Source organism: Pelodiscus sinensis, chromosome 4 (assembly GCF_049634645.1).
Source record: "Pelodiscus sinensis isolate JC-2024 chromosome 4, ASM4963464v1, whole genome shotgun sequence".
NCBI classification, from domain to species: domain Eukaryota; kingdom Metazoa; phylum Chordata; order Testudines; family Trionychidae; genus Pelodiscus; species Pelodiscus sinensis.
This window is the reverse complement of record NC_134714.1, coordinates 54,931,276-54,949,907: the sequence shown is the minus strand read 5'-3', so window position 1 is coordinate 54,949,907 and position 18,632 is coordinate 54,931,276. Positions and strand designations below refer to the sequence as shown.

The 18,632-nt window shown below is 45.8% G+C and overlaps 1 protein-coding gene across 2 annotated transcripts in view; it reads right to left on the bottom strand.

Annotated features, from left to right (window-relative positions):
* STXBP6 (syntaxin binding protein 6) overlaps positions 1 to 14,014 on the bottom strand; it is a 259,739-nt gene extending 245,725 nt beyond the window's left edge. For both annotated transcript variants that reach the window (XR_003089378.2, XM_006123263.4), the window contains exon 1: positions 13,855 to 14,014. The gene's annotated coding sequence lies outside the window, so the exon portion shown is untranslated. The remainder of the gene's footprint in view (positions 1 to 13,854) is intronic.
* Between the last annotated feature and the right edge of the window lie 4,618 nt (positions 14,015 to 18,632).

The window sequence follows — 18,632 nt, the reverse complement described above, 5'->3', positions numbered from 1 at the left end:
GGCAGCAGGACAGCCCAGACGCGCCGCGGCTGTCCTGCTGCCCGCGTGTTCCGCAGCTTTGCTCCCCATCTCCCTGGTCTGCTGGTCTCCAGCAGACCAGGGAGACGGGGAGCAAAGCGGAGCAAAGCCGCAGAGCACGCCGGCAGTGGGACAGCCGCAGCGCGTCTGGGCTGTCCGCTGCCCACGTGCTCCGCGCCTTTGCTCCATGTCTCCCCAGACCAGGGGGACGGGGAGCAAAGCCGGGGAGCACGCGGGCAGTGGACATCCCAGATCTGCCGTGGCTGTCCCGCTGCCAGCGAGCAAAGCCGGGGAGCACGCCGGCAGTTGGACAGCCGCGGCGCATCTGGGCTGTCTGCTGCTCACGTGCTCCGCGGCTTTGCTGCCCACCTCCCTGGTCTGCTGGAAACCAGCAGTCCAGGGAGACGGGCAGCAAACCCCGTTCATAACTGCGGATCCGACATAAGTCGGATCCGCGTAACTCGGGGACTGCCTGTATAACATTATGTGACACTCAGGCACCACATTAATGGGTGTCATAAGCACATAATTTTTAATAAATCGCAGAATACTGGGAAAACTCCAGAACCTAACATCTGGAGGCTAGACATGACCTCAGTAAACTCTTTCTAGAACTCCTGAGTACAAGTTAACCAGACTAGGGATGTAAAAAAATTGTAACCGCTAAAATCTGCTACTCATGAGCTGGCTCTTGACATGCACCAGGTCTACATTGGTGCAATCTCGCGCAAAAGCAGCTGCTCTTGCGCAAAAACTTGCTGCCTGTCTACTTGCGCAAGAACACGCGGCCAGTGTAAACTGACGTTCTAATGTATAAAATCAAGGCTTCTTGCGCAAGAACTCTGACGCTCTCGTTCAGGAATAAGCCCTCTTGCACAAGAGCTCTTCCAAAAGAGGCCAGTGTAGACAGGCAACATGAATTTCTTGTGCAAGAAGGCCCTATGGTTAAAATGGCCATCAGAGCTTTCTTGTGCAAGAGAGCGTCTACACTGGCATGGATGCTCTTGCGCAAAAGCACATGCCAGTATATAGACTCTCTTCTAGAAGAGTTTTCACAGAAGAACATTCCTACAAAAGAGTTTTTGCACAAGATCACGCCAGTGTAGACGTAGCCCATGAGTTTGTGTATCACATTTGATTCCTTAGCACTCGCCCTTTCCACTAATAGATTAATGCCACACTACTTCAGCTAGTCCCCAGTCAAGATTAGCTTTCCCCCACCCCCAGTCTGAGAAATGCAGGCCATCCCTTTTATACAGACCTCTCCCCCACCTCCAGAGTATGGCCCAATTTAGTATTTGGTTTACAGTAGCACCTAGAAGCCCATTTTCAAACAGAAAGACAGTCCCTGCCACCAAAGAGACAACAGATGGAAGCAGACAGACAAGTGAGGAAAAATTAGAACTTAAGGATCAGCAAGACAAGGAATGGTCTCATCTCACCACAAGTCCAACCACTGTCAATTTTTGTAGGCACCAAGCACAAAGTTTTGAAGAACAATGAGTTGGTTTAGAAATGCTTACGGGGCCTCCTCCCCAACATTAAGGGCAGCACAGGACAAGCACGAAGGTGCTTGTTTGAAAAATGAACAATTGGATGAGGAAGGCTGATACCTGAGGATGGTGGGAATCAAACGCCTCAACAGTGAACTGGAGCCAATAGCCAGGGTGGGGATAGGTCATGAAGGGCTGTGAAAGTGAAAACAAGTCGTTTATGCTTAATAAGCTAGAAAAGGGGAAGTCAGTGAATAGATTTAAAAAGGATGACAAGGTCAGAACAACAGCTAGGAAAAAATATCTTTCCAGCAACATTCTTGATGGATTCAAGCAGAGAAAGACTGCCTTCATCCAGGGCAGAAAACAAGGCATTGCAGTAATCAAGATGTGAACTAAGGAAAGCTTTAGCTGGATGTGAAGGGATAGGGCAAGCTACATCTTGGAGGGGTTATTCTGATAAATCTTGCATGATTGGATACAGCTGCAGCATGAGATCAGAAATAGAGGCAGCAGATGAGCAGATGCTTGGGATTAGCCAAGGTTGGGGATTGGTAGGGCAGACCTTGCAATTAAAGAGAGGGGAAAGAATGAAGGTTGGAGGAGAGTGAAGCATGGAGAGAATCTGCAGCTGTATCAGTGGTAGAAAGAGAAGAAAGGAAATGGCTTAGGGCAAAAATAATCAACATTAATGTGCTATGTACTGGTACCTAGCTTTTAAACTGGCTCCCCACAAGCACCAGCTCCTGGGGAACCATCTGCCGTGCCTCTGATACAGAGGCAGCAGAGCAGAGGGGCTGGCAGAAGCATGGGAAGCCGGTATCAGGGGGTGAGGGGGAAGGACCTGCATGTAACCATGAAGGTTAACCAAGGAGCCCTGGCTCATCAGATAACCATTTACACTATCAAATCACTACTTTTCAGTAAGTTTCCCCATGAGCACCAGCTCCAGCCTGCCTCTCCCTGTGCTGCTGACAGAGGCAGCAGCCTTCGGGGGTTTAAGGGAGAGAGGTCTCTGTGGGAGCTGCAACCCATCTGCCCCCTGCGTGTAAACATGGAACTGCTGAATTTTTCAGCAGCTACACATTTAACTAAATACACATATTTTAACATCTCTACTAAAAAAACTGAAGGACAGGGCATGAGAGAGGGGGCTGGTGCATTGTGCCGACAGACCAGGTTATAGAAGGGAAGATCAGAAAAATAAAGAGTTTCAGGGAATACAAACTAGAACCATGGATGAAAAAGTGGCCTGGGCGAAGTAATGTATACCTAATGCTTATCAGCTAGTCAACTAGTCACTTACATCCCTACACCATACACCCACATATAAAAACAGAACACGAGCAACTTGTATTACTCACACATTAAATTATAAGCTTTGTTTACTTGTTTTTACCAGGTGTGCTGCACAAACATATCCAACACACTAGTACAGGGTAAGACTCAACTGCTGTAGATATTTTTGAATATAGAGAGATACTGTCTATATATGATACACACAAACTTGTGGTGATGTTACGCGCCAAAATCTTCAGGAAGATATGCCATAGCATATCATAAACACAACTAAGATATGCTTTATGTACAACTCATGTAAGATACCATGAGAAAGGTTATAATTTACTAACTATAACCATCCTATTTGTATGCACATATCATTTTTGTATCTGAAGTTAGGAATATACTTATATGAACTCTGCTACCTGGGTGACACCCACTGCTAACACTTCAAGTACAACAATGAGAAAGCCAGACAGGGCTGATGGTCCATCATGAAGGACAATGGCCTGTGAAAAGAGTGTCCCCAAGAAACCCAAGCCAATACTACCACTGACTCATGGAGGCTTGGATCACTGGACTCTAGGATTACATCACCTGATAGAGATGTGAAAGTTTAACCAGTTAACCCATAGGTATCATCCTTAGAGTCTTAGGCTATGTCTACACTAGGAAGGTTTGGCAAAAGAAGTGCTGTAGACATGCAAAAGTCACCAAATGTGAAAACCGGTCAAACTGGTTTTTCTGCCTCCCATTGTCAACATTCTAGTGTTACATTGCTCTTATCTACTGACTGTGTGCTAGCAAAGCAATGTGGGTAAGTATCCCACAGTGCAGCATTGTGCGAAGGCAGAGCTGATCCTTGTACTTTTTGGGATTCCCTCTTAGCTCTCTGTTTTAATGAATGTCAAAGCAGCACAGCAGTTTCTCTCGCCCTTCCCCTGCAGCAGCAGTCTGCCTACTGCTGTGTTTCTAGTGCTGGGCAGAACAGAAGCATTCCAATGATTTGTTCTTTGAGATGCTCTTTTTGGGGAACACTCAGCTGTCAGATACTTTGACAACTTTGAAAGGGAGAGGTGCATGCCTACAGGGCAGTAGAGATCACAAAATACTAAGCACAGACATCAGGGCAGGCATTATGGGATACTAGCAGAAGCCAGCTCTCTCGAAAAAGCAAACAACATAGTCCACACTGGCTCTTTGCTGACAGTAAAGGGAGGGGAAAAGAAAAGTCTCTCTCAAAGCTGAAAGTTGTGTACACAACACTGGGTGTTTTTCCAAACAAAAGGTGTATCGTTGTGTAAAAGCACTTAATGTTTTATCACCAAAAGCCAGGGTTTTTTTGAGACAAAATGTGCCAATGTAGACAAGACCTTATTGGTTAAGGTTAACCTGTGGATTCTGGAGCAGCTCCCCACCTTTAGGGGGCCTGCCATGGACAGGGGCTGCTCAGGCTGGCTGGAAGTGACCCTGTCTACGAGGCACCATGGCCCACCACAGGCAATGACTGCTCAAACCCAGCCAGTGCAGTCACTGCCTGTGGGGGGGTGGGGAGGGGAAGGGGGGGGGGGGAAAGAGAGGGAGAGTGCAGTCAGAGGCTGCACTGGCTGGGCTGTAGCAAGCCCTGCCTATGCTACAGCTCTTTATGGCTCTAATGACTCTGCCTCCATGAGTGGGCAACTTATACAGATGAGAGCAATGTTGTAGATACAAACTGCTGTACTTTGTTCTAACTCTGTACAGTAGTGTAGACCTCAGCTTCAAAGCATTTTCACAGGAAATCTCTCTACTTAGTGCTCTTGGGAAAGACAGCTTACCTCACTAATGGATACTGAAAAATTAAATCCAAGCTAGAAGATATTAATTTTTTGTTTAAAAAAACCCCACAGGACCGAAAGCAACGACCTTTCATCAATTTCATGCTTTAGTCTCACAAGTACCTTAGCACTTATATAACACCTTCTACCTGAAAATCTTTTTTCAATTTCACAAGCAGTAACAGAGTTAGCCACCCAGTATCAGAAGTCTGAGACTTATAGGTTATATGTATCGGATACACTGGAAGGGGACGTCTCTTTCCTGGAAGTTGCCAAAGACGGCAAAAGATACAGGAATTCATCAAGTGTGCATAAAAGCAAATTAAGTGCCATGTTTAATCCTTACAGTTCAGTTTTCAAAGATTAAAGTTGTAGTTAGATTCCGCTGAGTATCGAGAATACTATAATGCTTAGTCCCTGCCTTACTTTAATATGCATTTAGTTGGGTTCTGCCATTCCTACAATTTAGTAGGAGGAGAAACATATGGCAGAGCAATGGGAGCCAAACCATCCAGTTTTCATTGACGGCAACTGGATTCCTTCCATTAACTTCGGTAAGAGTCAAGTAAGTCAATGCATGAATTTGTATATGGATGTGTTATGCTCCAGTAAATTGAAAGTGATAATCTTCAGGAAGCTTTCTGGAGTATTCAAATTGGTTTGTGAAGCGGGAAATAATTTATACATTCAATCTCGCGTACCTATTTCAAATATTTTCCCTGAAACGCTGGTAAAGAAATAAGATTTGTAAGTGCCACTTCACAAATTATTTTATATGGCTGGACTAGTATTCACCCTGTCATATGTACTTTAAAAGAACCCAGCTGCTAATGTAATACATATATTGTACACATTCATATCCACTTTTACATTACTGTGTTTTATAAAAAGAAAAAGTTAAACCTAATAAAATAGTCAGAAGCAAAAAAAAAAAAAAAAATTTAAGGGATTTTATTTCTGTCCTGAGTAAGAAAAAAATAAACACCTTGAGAGTTTTCAAAATGTTTAAGCCACTCATACTTTTTAAACCTACAGTTCTTGCATTTATAAAAAGCATTCTTGTACAGCAGTTCCCAGTACTAGTATCACAAAGCTATTGTCAATCCTCAATTTCTGTCTATTGTCACAAAGGAGCTGGCATAGCAATATGAGACCAGAGCAAAATATTAGCTCACAAGCAAAAAGCTGTGGGAAAGAAAAACCTATGCTCTTGAAAAACCCACCATTCCTGTAAAAAACCCTGTGACGAGAAGCTGCCTATGAAACAGTTGTGGATGCCAGTTTTACCTAATTTGACTAAAGTATAAATAACTTCAGGCTCCATAGATCAGCAAAGTGCTAATAAAAGCCAGACAACAAGACTAAAATCCAGTTCTATCACGTTAAGTGAAGACTGGAGTGGAGGAGGGGAGGGGGAGGGGAGAGGAGGAGCCACTAGTCGACTATTCTGTTGACTATCCGATAAGCATTTGCTTATCAGATAGTTGACGAGTCCTTAACATCCCTAGTGTGAGCCAGTACTGAGCCATACTGCTGGGCAGCCTGCTAAAAAAATGTATTCACAGGGGTAGGATAAATGCGTATAGTCTATAACATTAACCTATAAGTTTTTGCTTATCGGTTAATAGACTATATTATTACATCCCTAATTCCGAATGGACAATCTGATTCTGGTTTGAACCAGATTTGTTTAGGTATAGCTTCATTCACTTAGAAACAAGTGTAAATTAAACTGTCACAAAACAAGCAAACTGAAGTAAGCATCAACACAGATGTTTGCACATTCTAACTAGATAGGTTTAACAAACTGTTGCAAGTTGGTGTATAGGCTAGACATACAATAAACTCCTCGATGTGGTTTGCAGAATGTCTGCTTAGTTGGGTTATACATACAGTTTGTTTCAATGGGATTCTCTTCAGTAAATTACAAAAGATTTATTATCAAAACAAGTATCATGCAGTCTGAGATTTTCAGACAGTTGTAAAGCCACCGGTAACTTCAAAAAAGCCACAGTAAAAGGAAGGCATGGGGGGAGTGGGAGCGGGCGATACCCAATTCAGGATTTTTGGTCAAAAACCTTATTAGTACAAGTCCTCTCCCATAAAACATATAGCTTTCAGGAGCACCATCCAAGTGATACAACGAAATGCCCACCAGCCTTGTAAAAAGGACAGTTACCTAGTTCAACTCTCTCATGGGTACAAAGCACCTAACTCAGGGATCTCACACTCAATTTACCTTACAACCAGTGCCAATTCTCAAATCCTCCTAGAAGGCCAGCTATGGCAAGGCTGGGGGAGGAGGGTTGGCAGGAGTCTCTGTGCACTTTCCCTACCCCACAGGTCTCCAACCTCTGCCCATTCTCCAGCCCCACCTGCCACTTCCAGGAGCCCTCACCGTCACCACCAACAGTACAGTGGAGCTACAGCTGCTGGTGCTATGGCCCTGTGGTCTGGGACATGCAGTGGCCACCCCAACCATCCTTTGGACGGGATGGTGCCCCACACACAGGTTAGCCCACAGCACCTTGGGCAGGCTAGGACCAGTAGCAGGGGTCTCCCCTCCCCCATTCAGCTTGCACCACTCTGCCACCATCTGCCAGGCCAGCCAGTTGCTCTGCTTCACTGCCACTGGTGAAGGGCTGGAGCTGGGCCCTTCAACTTCTTGCCTTTTCAGTGAAGTGGAGCAACTGGACAGGCCTGGGAGATGGCAGCAGAGCAGAGTGGAGCAGAAGCTACCACATCACTTTGCTGCCCTGCAGGTCCCATGGTTTTGGTTTAGTGGCCCAATTAAAAATAATTGTGAATTTGAACTGAAACTAATTTGCCATCTATTGTTATAGCAGGATCTGTTGCTAGTTTGCCACTCTTGAGTTCACATGTGGTAGTCTGAACAGACACAAAAGCATGTGAATCACCAAGTTGGTCCACCTATCTAGGGTTGCCAGATGGTTGAAACAAAAATACCAAACACATCTCCCCCACCCAAAAAAAAAACCCACACCACCACAACACATCGGGCAAAAATTCCGTTGAAGGAAAAAAATGGGAGAGGGGAACCAAAGTTGTTGAGCCAAAAAAAAAATTCAGCTCAGGATTAAACAAAGACTGTGAATGACTAGCTAATTACAAAAGCAGCTTCAGCTTCTCTTCTCTTGGTATTCACACCTCCAGATCAGCTACTAGAAGCAGGCCTCATCCTCCCTGATTGGATCCACCTCATCATTTCTAGCTTGATTCTGGCCTGCATATTTATACCTGCCTCTGGAAATTTCCACTACATGCATCTGACAAAGTGGGTCTTTGCTCACAAAAGCTTATGCTCCAACACTTCGGTTAGTGTATAAGGTGCCACAGGACTCCTCACCGCTTTTGATAGATAAGCTTTTGCTTATTGGATAGTTGACTAGTTGCTTACATCCCTATTAGGCCACCATGTACAACACTTATGCCAAAAGTTAATAAAACTACAGCAACAACATTAGGGAAAGGGAGCACACTTTAATAGACTGCAAAATAAAATTACAAGGACTTTAAGGAGAAGTTATTAGTCAAATGCCTGCATTTTACCAAGGGCCAAGAAGCAAAAGGACAGACCAACTTAACTTGAGTGCACTATTTCACAGATCTTCTCACTTATTATTATTGCCCAGTGAATGTCTTACCCAGTTTTGCTTCTGCTATGTATAGTCTTAAACATAGTACGTGCTTTCCCTGAAGAACCAGTCACTTCTATTGTGGTACCTTAGGAAGCCCATCCTACGGACTTCTGGGGCCCTGCACAGTACCCCTACACCGGATGGCAATCAGAGGGGGGGAGGAGAAGAAGGGGGCATGATTTTAGAGATATTATTAGCAACACACTAATATTTTAAAGCACATTTTAAGCAAAGGTTTTGTAGACTGTAACAGTAAATTCAGAAACTTCTAGTATGTACCTGGGATTGGCAAATGCCTGTTAAATAGCTTCATTACCACTTGAATGGCTCTTTAACCAGGTTCAATGTTCCACTAAAATCCTGGTCTGGCAGGATTTTTCACTTTTAAGTTAATTAGATCCTCTCTAGAGGATTAGGAAGAGGTGGGAGAAGGGTGAGGGGGGAAGACAGTAAGAGGGTCCAATGGTGCCCCCAAATTACATCTCTGTGATACTCCTGAGACAACTGGACTCAGCACCTTTGTTGTTTTCCTGAACAACCCCGTGTCTAGGTCGCCCATGCTATGGCATCCTTCAGAGCAGAGCTCTAAGCTTCCCCTCAACCTGTATTTTATGGTGTAGTTTTATTTTATGTCAGAAAAGATTATTTATTGTATGTGGTAAGTGTCTATTTCCATTTTGCTCTAATTTCTTAGGGCTGTGAGGATTTATTTGGAACATGACACCTATTTTCAAAATATTATTGTAGTTCTTTTCTATTAAACAGGTACCTAGACTAATTTTCCAATTCATAAAATACAAGGATTTATTAAAAGTGGTAAGATTTTGCATTGCCTCCCAGGTTATGTATCCAGTCCAGATCTCAGTTATTTGCTTATTCCCAAAAAGATTTCAAGTGGAAGATAAGATGTCCTGTTTACATTTACCTGCATAGTAATGTGGTAGTGCTTATAGCAGTCCATCATGCAAGTAGATGGCTGTGTCTAAAAAAAAAACTTGCCAGCTGTCTACACTGGCCACTTGAATTTCCGCAAGAACACTGACGATCTCATGTAAGAAATCAGCGCTTCCTGCGGAAATACTATGCTGCTCCTGTTCAGGCAAAAGTCCTTTTGCACAAAAGGGCCAGTGTAGACAGCTCAGATTTGTTTTGCACAAAAAAGCCCCGATCACGAAAATGGCGATCGGGGCTTTCTTTTGCGTAAAAGTGCGTCTAGATTGGCACGGACGCTTTTCCGCAAAAAGTGCTTTGTGGAAAAGTGTCCGTGCCAATCTAGACGCTCTTTTCCGTAAATGCTTTTAATGGAAAACTTTTCCGTTAAAAGCATTTGCGGAAAATCATGCCAGTCTCGACGTAGCTGATTAGTATACTGTCCAGAGCCTATATTTTAATTGGAAGCCTTATGAGTGCTTCAATTCACACACCTTTTGAGCTCCACAATGTTAGTAACCTTCATACTGTAGAAAAGTGGATTCAGGAAACCCTGGGATGGCTTTGCCATATACACGTCACAGTTTCTGCCATATATACTACAGAATTGTACAGTTAATGTGATACAGATTGAACCTCCCTTGATCGGCACCCTTGGAACCTGAGTGGTCCTAAACAACAGATTTTGCTGGATGCGGGGAGGTGTCAAGGCTCCCTATCTGGCTGTAGGCTCTGCTCCCAGCTGGGGCTGCACTCCTTGCTGCATGCAGCTGCCTCCAGCCCCGGCAGGGACTGCGCACCCCCATGCAGTGCCAGATCGGGTCGGATCGGATCAGTTGTGCTTCTGGCCCCCACTCCGCTACCTCCAGCCCTGACTGGAGCAGCACTCCTTGCCACCAGCCCTGGCCAGGGCTGTGTTCTCTACTGTGCTGGCCCTGCTGGGCCTGGGCTCCCCACCACCAGCCGAGTCCAGGCTGTGCTTTTGAACCTGGCCAGCCAGAGCTTTCTGGTCCAACAATATTTGTGGTCCTGCTGGTAGGGATGTAAAATTTCAATTTGGCTAGTCAAATAGTCGATGCAACTCTTCCTTTGAAGTGTAGCAATAGCTCCAGGGCTGTTGCTACACTTCAAAGACAAAAGCACTGTGGGGAACACAGGGCTAGCGGGGGACTCAACTAGTCCCCTGCTGGTCCCGTACTTTCCTCAGCATTTCAAAGCAGCAGTGCTGCATAGGGTCTGGGGTCTTCAGAGGAGTCCCCAGCTGCCCCCAGGCTCCATGTGGCACTGCCACTTTGAAACATCACAGAGAGCCCAGCATCAGGCTCCACATTTCAAAGCAGCAGTGCTGCGTGGAGCCCAGGGTCTAATCCCAGGTTCCATGCGGCACTGCCGCTTTGAAGCATCCCCTCTTCTTCTTTATCCTCTCCTCCCCCCCCCCCCGCCTCTTTCTGATAGGCAAGAAGGGGGGTGGGAGGAGTGACTAATCAACTAACCTGTCGATTATCCGATAAGCTTTTGATTATCTGATAGTCAACTAGTCGTTCACATCCCTACCTGCCAGACCACAGATGTTGCTTGACCAGAGTATCCTGGATTTTAGAGGTTCAACCTATGCCAAGATTACAGCAGACTCTGCTCCCTGTCTCCCATCCCCTCCTCCCCCCCCCCCGTCTTCCCCTTTCCCCTATTTATTTTGAGTCTGCACATCCTAAACTCTATAAAGTGCTACCAGACCATTTGTTGTTTTTAACAGTAATTACAGTTATTCTAGCTAGATTCAGCAGTGAACAGGCTTTTATTTATTTCACTCTAGAGAACATGTAGAAAATAAACCTGGCATCTTTGTTTGGGTGTTTTCATGGGGAGCGGGTAATGACAGTCAGGGGCAAAATACATTCCCCTCCTCCTATTTGTTTCTGAACACTAGAACACTTCAATAAAGACAATGCAGAATTCACACTACAATGAACATTTCTTTTAAAAATTCAACTGGCTAAAATATGAAGTTTGAAGTGTCATGGGAGATTACAGAGAACACTGCCCTCCCAAAAAACACTAAAACAAACCATCATGCAAGAACTCCCTGAACAGCTAATTATTTTAAAGCCATCCTCTGATTTTAAACAACATGTAGTACTGAAAAATCATGAACCCTCCCACAGGAAAATAAGTCGAACAGAGTTCCAGCTACAAGAAAAATGTATTTATCTTAGGACCCTTTTCAAAACATATCCTGTTATCTCTGAACGCAAACATTGTAAGCACAACAAACTTTCATTTTATGGATAAGGATCTTTATCCCAAAAAGCAAACAGACCTACCAACAACTCCAGGAAGTTAGTAGGACTAATTCCTAGAGATAATGTTTCCACATTCCCATATCACATTCCTCCCTTGGCTGAAGGAGCTGTTAAATAATCCAGTCTTGGCAAAGAGGAAAAAAGCTACCCATTTGAATATCTTGACATGGTTAAATCACAGTGGTTTCTTTTCTGTTTCCTCCTTCAAAGACAATTTATTTGGGGGGAGGGGTTAAATGACATTCAAATAGCTACCTACACCTACAAAGAACCCTGCTATTAAGAGGACACTGGAAAATTGCAGATATGGGGGAAGAGAGAGAACTGTCTCTTCTCCAGTGCTGTTTAATCATCAAGTCTTGTGATACCTAAAATGCAGGAGACACATAGTAGGTTTCAGTGACCTCCTCCATAGAAGTGTACTGCAGCCTTGATTAGACATAACTAGCTGAGAACACTCAAGGTAATGCAATACCCATCCTCCAATATTTCAGGAAGGAGAGATTGAAGAGTGTATTCTTGCTGGTGAGGAGGAATACCAGAAAACCTGAGAAGATGCCATCACTCTTCTTGCCAGAGGACTGGTTTGAGAGTCAGTTAAGAAGAATTTCTTTGCTAAGTTGCAGAGTGTATTGATACCACCACCTCTGCCTCACCATTAAGACAAAGGATCAAGGGAAGGCATTCCTGAGAAGTAAGATGGAGATTAAAAGGGAATAGTCAGGTGAGTTCAATGTAGAAAGGGAAGGAATAGCATGACAGAAGTGAGCTCAATTGTCTTTTAAAATGTAAAGTTACCATTGCAGTACTTTGGATCTTAACAGCGCCACTGTTTAGTGTAGAAGAAACGCCAAAGCTAGCTTTAAAGCGGGGTTCGGAAACCTCAGGCCAGGCTTGCCTAAATCCAGTCCCTGAGGCTCACGAGGCCCTGCATTGGGGAGCCCGTGCTGGCACTTCAGCCGCCCTGCTGCCCCACCACAAAGCAGGGGTACTCCTCTTGGCTTTGGTGTGTGAGAAATGTGGAGAGTCTTTTTTTTCCTTCTCAGCAGGGGTGCCACTTCTCACTTGTGTGCAGCCCCTCACTGATTTTTCTGCGAGTCAGTGGCCCCGATCCAAAAAAAGTTCCCCACCTCTGTTTTAAAGAAACGTGAGGCTTACAAACCTAGTAGCACTGTCCACACTAGAAGAAATAGAAAAGGGTGAACAAGCAACATGGTGATAAACAAAGGTAACCTTAATAAAGAACCAGCAGTCCTGTGGCACCTTGGAGACAGGTTATAAGTAACACACAAAGCAGGTTAAAACATTATATGCTCATTTTTATCCCCATCTCTCCCTTTAAGAGTCTCACCAGTGAAAATGGGGAGAAAATGCCCATTTCTAGATTGCCTAATCATTTCTGGAACAGTTCCCCAATAACAATTTCTACCTTTAGCAGCCCTTCTCTCCTACAGGAGAAGCATCTGACTGGGGGGTTATTCAGTTACTGAGCGGAGCCCAAAGAAGCAGGCAGGTAAAGAGCACAGGAGCTTTTTCCCCTGCTCTTCTTTTTAGACCCTTTCAAAGCCTAGAGCCAAGGCAACAAAGACTGGGGCAGACTCCGCTCTCGGTTACTCCCATGGCTCCAGGGACGCCGATTTCTACTGGCAGTGCAGCCAGTCCCAAAGTCGGAGCTGGGGTGTCCTCCCCTGCAAAAAAAATCTCTCACCCCATGCGGTGTAACGAGCAAGCAAAACACGTTGCAAGAAAAAACAAACCAAACACGCCGCATCCAGCCACTGGAAACCCGAACTACGCGCCTGTAAATCTTTAACTTTTGCTGCAGTGACAGCAACCCCGGAGCGCCGTCAGGCTGGCTCACCCCGACGCCGCTAAAGGCTGAGACCTGGGCCACTGCCAGGCTCAGAGGGAGCAGGATCCGGCCCTCGAAAGCGCACCCTCCCAGGCAGAGCTCTCCGCGCCAGAGGCTGCTCGCAGCCCCTCCCCATGTGCTTTTCCTCGAAGGAAAGCCAGGCTGCGTTGACACCGGGAGAACTAGCCCCAGCCCTCGCACGTGTGGGCTCCGCAGGCGGCTTAATCCCTCGCTCTCTGGGCTTCTTCACACTTGGCGGGAGAACATCGCTCGGCAGCGTCCAACCCCCACCCCGCGCGCACACCCCGGACAGAAGCAAAACCCGAGAGCAGCCACTCACCGAGCCCCTGCACCACAGGAACTTAGGGCAGCTCAAGTGCCGGACTCAAGCTGTTGCCGCCCGTAAGTTGCACTGGAAAAGCAAAGTCTCCCCCCCCCCCCCATAACTACTGCAGCAGCCGCCCTGCCCGCACGTAACTCCCGGCTGCAGCGGGGCAGACCTACCTTTCGGCCCGGCTCCCGCCGCTGCTCCCCGGGCTGCGCGCGCTCCGGCTACTGGCCAAGAGCTTAGCGCGCCGCTCCCGCCCGGCCAGCCTCCCGCACGCACTCACCCACCCACAGTGAGCCTCAACGGCCACCCAACTGTCAGCCCAGAGGCGTGAATGCAGCCTCACGTGCGGATGCAGAGCCAATCCAGAGCGCGAGACGGGCAGGCTCACCCTCCCCCCGCCCTCTGCTCTCCTCCCAGCCCTGTGGACTGCGATCGCTCCGAGAGCTCACTTCGGGTTTGGGACCGTCCAGCGCTGGGAGAAGAAGCAGGATCCGAAGTGAGCCAGGCTTTGATCCCGCACTGCACCCTCTTCTCCACCAACTCCCAGTGCAGGCTGGGAGCCAGCAGCTCGCTCTGAAGCAGGAGAGATCGTATTAAATAAAACACATTAATTACGCACGACCAATATTGAAAGCAGTGACTGAAGGAAAAAGGAAAGTCGGGCAGAGTGAATCTTGGAAAGAAATGAAAAACCTTTGAGGGAAGAAAGTGCTGATCGTTCCATGGGTTTCCTTCCTAGTTTGAACACTAACAGATAAACAGCTGTCCGAGAGGGGTGTATTTCTTAGTCACCCTTTGAAATCAAAGGGAAATCTATAATAGAGTTAGGTGCCTAAATACCTTTCAGGATCTGGGCTTTAATCTCACTAATGCTCTGGTTAAAAACGGATTGGTCTTGGCCAGGTCCAATCAAAACTTTTTTTTGTCAACAAAATGTCTGTTTTGCAAACAAGAAGTTTTCGCAACAAATGTTTATTTTTGTTTTGAAAAGTCCTTTTTTGTAAAAAAAAAAAAATAACAAAAACACATTTAAATAAAAACATATTTGCTTTGGATAAAATTTTGCAACCTGCTCACAGGATGTAACCTTGGTTGACTTCCCAGCAGTTTAGAGGAACAGGATCTAAAGCAAATACCTATGTGGTGAGTGTCTTCACAAATAAGTTGTACTCAGAGAGGTAACTGGCATGTTTGTAGGACTGGGTCTTTAATGTGGAATTAAAAGAATTTTGAGGAGAAGGGAAATGCAAACAACATGAAATTCATTTAGACAACGTGATTTCTAGTTTTCTATGTCAGAAGCTTCACAATGCCAATTTTGCTGAGAAATGCAAACATATCCACCTAGTAACAGAATGCAAATCAGTATGGCAGAGATGGGGAACCTAAGGCCCAGGGCTGGATGCATCCCCTGTCTTGCTTGGAACCAACCTCCAAGACTCAGGGCCCCTCCACCCCCCCAGCATTGGGGAGCCCACACTAGTGCTCCAGCCCCACCCTACCCTGCCCTGTTCCATCATGGAGCTGAAACACACAGAATCTACTAGGGTGGGCCCCCTTCGCCTGTGAGGCTAGGCAAACTAGGCAGATGCCTAGGGTGCCGCCAGCCCCGATGCCCCGTGATTATGTCACGGCCATTGACAGCCATGCATGTGGGGGCACCGATCGCGCCTTCTGCCTGGGGCGCCAGCTGCTGCAGCCGGCATCGGGCCGTTCCTGCCCCTAGGCTCTGGTGTGCAAAGGGAATTCAGGGAGTGTCTTTCTCCTCAGTCAAGGGCCATGTCAATCAGGGTGGATTTGTTTGTTTGTTTGTTTGCATGTTTGTTGGGGGGGGCGGGGTTCTTTTGGTTTTTTTTGCTTCTCACTAGTATGCGGCCTCCAACTGATTTTTCTGTATGTCAGTGGCCCCCGAACCCAAAAAAGATTCCCTACCCTTGGAGTATGGGATGGAATTTTTGCCTTATTGAATATATTCAGGAACTGAATCGTATACAGCAATGGATAATGTTACAGAGGTAGACACAGTAACTACAAATGTAGGCCCTGATCCTGCAACCTTTACTGCACCAATGGACCCACCAACTCTGTCAGAATGGAGCCTTCATTCTAAGGGCTACATGTGTGGATGAGTTTTCAGGATCAGGAAAGTATTTTGCTGCTGTATTTGTCAAATGACTTTGAATATTAAATTAGATTTTTTCTGCTTTTGGTGCATTGCATGTGACATGACGTTACCATACAATGTCACTTAGACATCAGTACCAATGCAATGTTTAAAAACAGGTAAACCAGCTAGAATGAAAATCCTTTTGTTCTGTTTTATGTCTATGTTAAGAGAGTATTTTGTAATGTTTTCGATTTCAGTTTTCGATTTCAGATTTCAGCATTTGAAGAGAGCTAGTATTACATTATTATACAGTTTTTAGGGATGTAAGCGATTAGTAGACTAGTGCAGTGTTTCTCGACGAGTGGTACATGTACCCTCAGGGGCATGTGAGAGAAGTCTGGGAGGTACATCAACACAAGTGAAATTTGGCAAAAAATATACAGGATTTTGTGCTACAACGGGGATCAGAGAGGGGGCAGGGGTACGTGCCTGTCAAATTGAATGTTTGGAGCCACACGCCCAGACGTTAACAGCTGCTCTGCACACATGCCCCAACACTGGTGGGAAAAGAGTATGGCTGTGGCAGCAGCTCCGGTGAGACCTAGGGCAGTTCCAAGCTGTGGGGAGAGGAGGAAAAAAAACCATCCACAGCTGCCTCTCCTAGTTCATTTCCTCTCTGGCAGCCTCCCTGGGGTGCTCCAGCGGGGCGGTCGGCTGAACCTGGAGGCGCGCATTACCCCCACCCCCGCCAGCAACTCAGTACAACGCATCCCCATCACCCCTTCCCCGTGGCGCTGCGGAGAGGAACGAAAAGGCTGTGAAGTGGCACAATAAAGCTTTGCTCCAAAGGACCCCCATTAGTGGTATACCAAAGGGAGGCAGTTGCCCTCAGGCGCCACACTAGGGGGGCGCCAGGCTGAGGTGGGAGCACACAGCCCCACATGGTGAGCCCTGCATTGGCGGGCCACTTGCTCCCTGCAAACAAGCCACCGAGGCAGGGCCAGGCAGCGGGAGCAGGCACTTCAAAGATAGGGTTACCTTAAATCCGGTGCCTGGTCCCAGAGGGAGAGGAGGCACATTGGGTTCGAGCAGGGAGCCAAAGGGGGCTTGGCTGTGTGGGAGGGGTGGGTGCACTGGGTTAGAGCAGGCGGTTGGGGATACTTACAAATTTTTTTTAAAGGGGGTACTTTGTAAAAAAAAGGTGGAACAACACTGGACTACTCAACTACCCAATAAGCATTGCCTTATCCAGCAGTCTAGTCGACTAGTCTCTTCTACCCACCCTGTATCAGAGGCAACAAGTGTGGGAGTAGGAGCCAGTGCTTGAGGAGAGCCAGCTTAAAAGTCACTTCTCCCCAGCACCATCTCCGCAAGGGGGCAAGAATGGCAGGGGAAACATTCTCCAGTTTCACCAGTCCAAATGCTGTGTCTCTGGCTTTTAAATGAGGTAAGAGCCGCAAGTGCCTCTTATTACATTTAAAAGCTAGAGGTGCAGCCGAGATAGTTAGTGCCGCGCCCCGCCCTTAATCAACTAATTGAGTAGTCAATGGAAATTCCACTGACTACTTGATTAGCGGACTAATCTAAATTTAACACTCATAACAGTTTTAGGAAAGAGTTTTATATTTTCAATAATTTTATCTAACTCTGCAGACTAACAGTCCACTAGCCACTTCATTGTTCAGTATTTTTTCTTAGTCAACTAAGTTTCACTTAACTATAATGGGAAATGTAATTATCTATCAGTATAGGTCTGGAATGGACCCTGTATCATTAGAACCTGTTACCACTTTAGTTCATTTAGGACTCAATCCAAAATCCATTGGAATCACTCCCATATATTTCAGAATTTTGGGTTGAGGGCTTTGGAAAACATCCAACCTATGTGGCTGTATGCTAAACTCTGTAGCAGAGCCTTCTCCAGGTGCCTGACATTTTCCCATTATGTACTAGGGACCTGTTATTTTTCATTTGGCCAGCACTCACCTTCCGTTTTCCCTGTAGTGGGAGATTAAACTTTCAAAGCATGTCCTTTCTTTCTGAAACTCTCACTGCCAATACAGCCAGGTGTTTCCAGCACTCACAGATTTTTGATCTAACGCACAGCTTTGGAAGATATCCAAGGGCAACTGACCAAGACTTCCAAAAGGGTAAATCCATTTGGAGACACAGACACAGGAGCTAGCCCTCCTCACATTGCTATAAAATGCAGTATTGCTGATGTCCACAAATCACAAGTCAGGACCCGTAAAAGATGACATTGGCTTAAAAATCATGAGATTTCTCCTAAAATAATAGATTTTTATACATTTTTATTTGCTTACTGGTTTTCTTAAACCTTCAAAAGTACACCTGGGTCCCATTTCAGACTGTTCTAGTCAACGAGTGCTAGAAACTTGAAATCAATCCAAGTCAGGAGCCTAAGTACCTTTGAGGGTATAGGCCTTGCTTCTTTTTAAAAATGAAAGTTAAGATTCTCATGTAATTTCATCATTTCATGAATGGAGGAGACAAACCCCTCAAAAACCATGAGAATTGACGATACTGAAAATGGCAGTTTTCAGCTCTGGTCTACCAGCTTTCTACTTTTTTCTTCCTTCATTTCTAGTTCTTTTCCTTGCAGGTTCCCTTTACAAATTTTATATGTCTAGACTGGTGAGTGTTATATTTTATGCTTAAAAGCTGCCCCAAATCCAGCTGCTACTCTTCTCACCCAGTCTTACCTGTCAGCTGTTCCCCATATCTTTCAGAAATCCTTCCTTTTTGCCTCTGTCCTCTATATGCTATTTCACATCCATTAGTTAATTATTGACATTAGCAATGCTGAATCATGAAAATGAAGTT